A 7,101-nucleotide genomic window follows, 5' to 3' on the forward strand; every position below is an offset into this window, starting at 1 on the left:
TTTGTGGACCCTCAAGGTTTCGAAACCCTTCGTTTTATTGATTTTATTTTTTTACTAATTTTATATAATTATATTAATTATAATAATTATAATAATTATTTTTATTTATGCATGTATTTTCTGTGTTGGTTTTGGGGGGGATCTGTGGAATTTTGTGAAATGATTTAAACAAGTTAAAATATTTTGAACTAAACTGAAAATACTGCAGTCTTTTTTGTAGGAAAAAGCAAATCGCCGAATTTTTAATACGTGAAGTGTCAGTTATGCGTTCAGCTTTGTGAATAACATTAAGTTGTTATTATTTATTAAAGAAATTTCCTCTGTTTACCCTCAAGGTTTCAAAACTCTTAATTTCCTTTTATTTTTTATTTTATTGTTTTGTTTATATTATTATAATAATTATTTTAATATATGCATGCATTTTCTGTGCTGGCTTTGGGGAAAATCTGTGGAATCTTGTGGAACAGATTTAAACAAGTTCAAATGTTTTAAACTAAACAAAGTACAACAGTTTTATTCAGAACAAAATGCAAACTGGCTGAAATATTTAATAAGTGAAGGGTCAGGCATGTGCTCAACTTCTGAATACCATTTCACTTTTTAAGAAATTTACTTTGTGGACTCTCAAGGTTTTAAATTTTTTTTATTTTGAATAATGTTATTATATTGATTATAGTATTGAATATAATATTATTACTTGGACTTATGCATGTATTTTCTGTGCTGGTTTTGGGAGAAATTGTTTTGCAGAATAGATTTAAACAACGGTAACATGTTAAACTAAACTGAAAAGCAGTCTTGGTGGAAATCAAGCTAATCAAAATATAATATATAATATAAGTGAAGGGTCAGGCATAAGTTCAGTGTTGTGAATGCTATTGCAATCGTGTGGAAATTTGCCAAGCTTTCGATGGAGTTCTGCTGATACTGGATCTGTTTTCACTCAAGATCTTACCAAAATTAACCAGAACTTTAATCTAGACACATATAGGTGTCTTTTCTCCATATAATACACATTCACATTAACAGAAGCAGTAATGTCAGTCTCCGTTCAGATGTTATAATTGATATGATATCCTGATGTCTTCAGTCTGCATGCACAATAACACACAAACACACACGCTGCATCAATTAAAGCCATCTATCTCACATTTACTATCTCACTTTAGTTACTTCCTGTTATTAGCGTGTCAGCAAAGACTGATTGACAGTGTGCCTGGTAACTTCAAGATGTTCTTGTCTCTCTCTTTCTTCTTGAAGTCTCATTACCTTGGGCCAGTTTTGGTTTGAGTTCCAGATGTTGAGTGGATCTGAGGGAGGAGTGTATGCCGTTCACTCTACACATCTGCTGTCCATCTGTCGTTCTGCTCCTTACTGGATTCTTCTACCCTCAAGCAGCAGTTTCCCAGTTTGATATGATCACATGTGTCCATATGCGCCTGCTTCTGTTCAGGGACTGAAATGTGGCCCTAAATTGGACTGGTCTTCAAGCGCCGTGGCACATTTCTTAGACCTGGAACTAAAGTTTAAAAGGCACAACACAGAGAATCCTGTCTATTCATCAAGAAAGTAATAAAATGAAGTCAAGGATAGAGCAACAAAAGCTCATTCCTTCTCTTCTTCTCAGTGTTTGATAAAAATGCTCATATGAAAAAGAACTTAATGTGGTTTTAATCCCGTGTTAATAATAAGTTATAAATTAAATTATTATACATTTGATTATTAATTAAAATCGATAATTATTATTATTATTTATATTATACATAAGTATTATCATATTTCATTAGTATGCATTTAATTTATAGATATCCATAAATTTTGTTATAAATTAAATGATATAAATTTGTATTATTAATTATAATTTATACATATTTAGAAATTATTTTCTATAATTTCTTAAAAGTTAAATATGTGCATTATTTTTGGCTGATGCAAATAGTAAAATTGACTAAATATGAACTGAATCATATATTTATTGTATTTATAAATATTAATTAAGTTATACATAAATTATGCATCTGATTATTAATTATATTTATATTATTGTTTTTTATATTTTACTTATAGATATCTCTACATTGTACTCTGAGATACATACAAATGTTGAAATTTAACGAAAGCTAATTTGACTCTTTATTTACTGAAAATCCATACAAATATTGGCAGATAAATCAACCTGACAAATCAACTGATCTATTTGAGGCACATGCTATCCTCAAGGTATTGGATTCAATTCAAGCACACCTTTATATTCACTATATTGTGTCTGAATGTTTGTTGTTTACATAATCAGGTATGAAATCATGTGCTGAATATGTGCTCTTGTTCTCCACCCTGCTGACTAAATAAGCATCTGTAAACACAACTGATTAAAATCATCTTCTCTCTAACTAATGTTGCCAAAGATTCATCCTGGACGTCCACACCTTATCTCCTCCCTATCCAAGCATGTCACCTCTCCATTATACAGTAAATATAATAATACTGCTCAAATGCATGAACTTCTGCATCTGCCTGTATTACTTAATGACACAGTATCACGAGTTTAACAGCATTTTGACTTATGAAAATCTCTCATTATAGAATATAGGGCATTTCAGAGCGTGAGCAGAAAACACCCCTCCAGGTGAGAGACAGGACAAAAACGAAGCGCCTGTGTTCACAGGAGCAAGTATGGACACTGTTACCCAAACCTTTTCAAAGAGCTTCAGAAAACAAAACTGTGAGTCATTCAAACCCAACACCCTCTCCTCAGGCAACAGAAAAACATTGGGTTAAAGGAGGTGTAGAAATGATGGCAAAAGGGCAGGAATCAATACAACACTCAATGCCATAGGAATAAAAGACAGTATTTTGAGTCACCTGTATTGATTCTGCTTTGTTCCGGCACAAAAGTGAAGGGCGAGCATTAGTTTCATGACCCAGCTTACATTTGCATTTAACAGTTTAAGTATAAATACATGCAAAATTAATGCAGCTGATCATTGGGGGCAAGCATGACTATTGCTATTTCACACACATGGGCTCTTTGGAGTTGAGTGAGTAAACAAGTACTTAGCAAGATCTAAAACATCATACAGATCACCTAGCAACAATCCTGAACACCCTACCAACCACTTAGAAATTACAGCTTTCAATGACATAACAATTCACTATTGTGAACTTTCTATGTGTCTTTTAAAATTATAAATAAGCAACCTGTAATGCAAATGCTTAAACAGTGATGGATTTTATATGATTAGCTTCTTATAGTTGTGCAAACAAAACTTAATCCTAAGGAGAATTAGATTCTTAACTAGAATTATTAGAACTGAAATTAAACTATTAAAACATACATACATACATACATACTGTCACGAATTCAGTCCGTGGTCTTCCGTCCGATTGTTACCAGAGGTTGCCCTTTCATTATATTGACTTTCACACCACACAGACTGTTACATGTCACCCTGGACTACATTTACCATGCTCCATTGTACTAATCACAAGCTCACCTGAAACCAATCACACACAGCTGCTACCAATAACACACACTATATAAATCAGTCTCACACCACCATTCAACGCCGAGTATTGTTTTAGCATCTATGCTGTTCAGCGTAGCTACTTTACGAAGTCAGTTCCCTGTCCTTGTTTAAGTTTTCTAGTTCTAGTTCCCATAGTCTAGTCAAAGCCTTGCATTGCCTGTTTCCTGATCTTCTGTCTGTGTATCTTGGATTAACCCTTTGCCTTGTTGTTTCGTACTGTGTTTGCACCTCGCCTGGACTATTGCTCATGTTATTGGATTTCCCCTCTTGTTAAGCCCTTTGGATTATGTTCGCTGTTGATCGACCTATGCCTGTTTATAGGATTACTCTCGTGTCTTGCCCTCAATATACCTGTTGCCATTGTCTGACCCTCACCTGTTTCTGACCATTCTACACTCTTAAAAATAAAGGTGCTTCAAAAGGTTCTTCAAGCGATGCCATAGAAGACTCATTTTTAGTTCCACAAAGAACCATTCAGTCAAAGGTTCTTTAAAGAACCATCTCTTTATTACTTTTTTATAATCTCAAGAACCTTTTTTCGCCACAAAGAACCTTTTGTGAAACAGAAAGGTTCTTCAGATATTAAAGGTTCTTTACGGAACCATTTAGACAAAAAGGTTCTTCTATGGCATCGTGAAGCACCTTTATATTTAGGAGTGTATGAATAAAGCTCTAATAAAGTTAAATGTCATGTTAAAGTTAAAGTTTCGAATAAAGTTCTAATGTCATGGCGAAAGTTTGAGCAAAACACGCTAACTGTTCTGTCTTTGGCTGCTCAGACGAGCACAAAACACTAAAGTCCCAGCCTCAGAGGAGACAAGACAGCAGTGGATTTATTGATTTATTTACTGCATATTGCTGCTGCCACACAGATCTAAAATAAACATGCAATTTATTTCCCAGCTGTTTACCTTCACAGACATAACCGACTGTTTTTTGTAACTCGTGTGTTTTTAACGTAAACTTGTGTGTGAATGAGAACTTAGTTTAGTACTCAAATGCTGTGACAGCCACTTTCTGTCCGTGTGCTTCAGATGTGTACGCTCAGAAAACCATATATCTGAAGTTTAAAGGGGTCATATGATGTTGCTAAAAAGAACATTATTTTGTGTATTTGGTGTAATAAAATGTGTTTATGCGGTTTAAGGTTAAAAAAAACATTATTTTCCACATACTGTACATAATTATTTCTCCTCTATGCCCCGCCTTTCTGAAATGCATTGATTTTACAAAGCTCATCGGTCTGAAAATCGATGTGTGCTCTGATTGGCCAGTTATCCAGTGTGTTGTGATTGGCCAAATACCTCAAACGTGTGACGGAAATGTTACGCCCCTTAACATACTGTGATGCCCTGTCCGGTCGGAGCGACGATTCAAAAATATTAAAACCCATTATAAACGAGGCATTTGTTGCATCCAGTGGGGACATAATTATGGATTATAATGACTTATACTGTCTTTTTAAACATAAAACCATGTCTGCATTTGTGATCGGAGAAATAACAAACAACAAGCGCTACTCTACACTGCTCAAAACTCGCATTTGAATCATCAGTGGCAAATTCTTTATATATAAAAAACGTACGTACAGTCTGTGAGTCAGAACAGCCGGCATTGTAGTCTACTCTCCCAGAATCAGGAAACAGTCCTCCGTAAAATGTGCTGCACACATCTGGATATTTGGGTTGAAGTGTTCTGGAACAGTGTTGTAAATACAACTTAACCACTGATTTCTAGTCATGTCCTCTTTTTGTCAGGCCAAACAAAGTAGTTTCACTTTCACAACGAAACACACAGCGTCACACACGGCGGGCTAGAGTGAGCAGAGGGTGGCGGGCTAGAGTGAGGAACGGCCGGCGGGCTTGAGAACGGCGTGGCCGGCGGATTCGATGAAGGAGCGGACGGCGTGCTTGCGGCAACCACATGTGACGAACCCGAGCTGGACTCCGCTTCGTCTACGTTTAAAGCCGATCCGGCGATCCACAGCGCAAAGTTGATGTATTTCCTCAGCGACCAGCACGGATCAGCTCCAGGCATGACGAAGCGGATATCATCCTCTTTTGGAAGGCCAAACAAAGTAGTTGCGCTTTCACAAAGAAACACACAGCGTCTTCACGACATGGCAGCAGCAACAATACTACAGCGAGAATAAAAGTTACGCCTTCTTTCTTTGGGTGAATATTTGGGCGGCGTTATGTAAATCTTCCCACATCGTGACGTAGACATGTGGGGGCGTGTTAGAACGAGCCGTTTTAGGTAGGCGTGGTTGACTCTTAACTTTTATAAAGAATATCTCTTTGGATTTGAGACTTTAGTCTTTGCAACTTTACAGATCTTCTTTATGCACCAAGAGCTTGTAACACTCCAAAGAGAAAGGAAAAATTGAAATTGCATCATATGACCCCTTTAAACTCATATGGTTTAAAACCCATGATTTCAGCGCGATGAACATGATAATCAGAACCAAAACAGATGTTTTAGCAGGTACGAGCTGTAATGGCTCAGCTCTGTTCTGGAAAAGCTGGCAGGGAGCAGCAGTTCATTTGCATTTAAAGAGACAGGCCCTTCTGCTTCCACTCAAAATGGGCATTTTCAAAATGATATAATAAATTATCTGTGGAGTATGTTGAGCTGAAATTTCACAGACACATTCTGGGGACACCAGAGGCTTATATTACATATTGTAAAAAGGGGCATAATGTGTCTCCTTTAAACAAATAAGGTGAAGTACTCAAATTATTAAATCTGAAATACAAATAAATAGAAATATTGAAAAAAACTAATACAAATGAAATAGCACATAACTTAATTAAACTGAAATTAAAATGAAAAACTGAAAAATTAATCATTAAAATTGAAAATATTAATAAATACTATAAAAGTATATAAATAATACTAAAATAACACTACAGGTAAAAAAAATTAATAAATAAAAGATGTAAAAATTTAGTTATTGTAGTTCCACTAGTAACCTGCAAGTGGCAAGAGTCTTGTGTTTCACTGTCAACTGTGTTTCATTCACCTGAGCAGGTGAATCTGACAGGAGCAGATCAAATTATATCACAAACGTTAGATATATCATCATGAAAGCAGCACTGAAAAAGCATATTGTATGAAAATCCATTCTTTCAAACAACTCCAACTTTTTACATAAGTTACAACTGCTGAGAGAATGCAGCTCCACAGGACGAGGATGTGTGTATGTTTTTCTACACTGGTGGGGACTTAAACCTGAATACACATCAACTCATGGGGACTTGTGTAACCGTGGGGACCTAAATTGAGGTCCCCATGGGTACAGAAGCTTATAAATTATACAGAATGAGTTTTTTTTAGATTGTAAAAATGCAGAAAGTTTTGTGTGAGGGGTAGGTTTAGGTGTAGGGTTGGTGTAGGGCGATACAAAATACAGTTTGTATAGTATAAAATTAATTACGCCTATGGAGATTCCCTACAAGGATAGTCAACCAGACTGTGTGTGTGTGTGTGTGTGTGTGTGTGTGTGTGTGTGTGTGTGTGTGTTTTCTCTATATGGGGTGTGTAGCGTATACAGAGATATATATACTCAGCAGAG

Source organism: Sinocyclocheilus grahami, unplaced genomic scaffold (genome assembly GCF_001515645.1).
Source record: "Sinocyclocheilus grahami isolate Dianchi unplaced genomic scaffold, SAMN03320097.WGS_v1.1 scaffold218.1, whole genome shotgun sequence".
Lineage (NCBI taxonomy): Eukaryota > Metazoa > Chordata > Actinopteri > Cypriniformes > Cyprinidae > Sinocyclocheilus > Sinocyclocheilus grahami.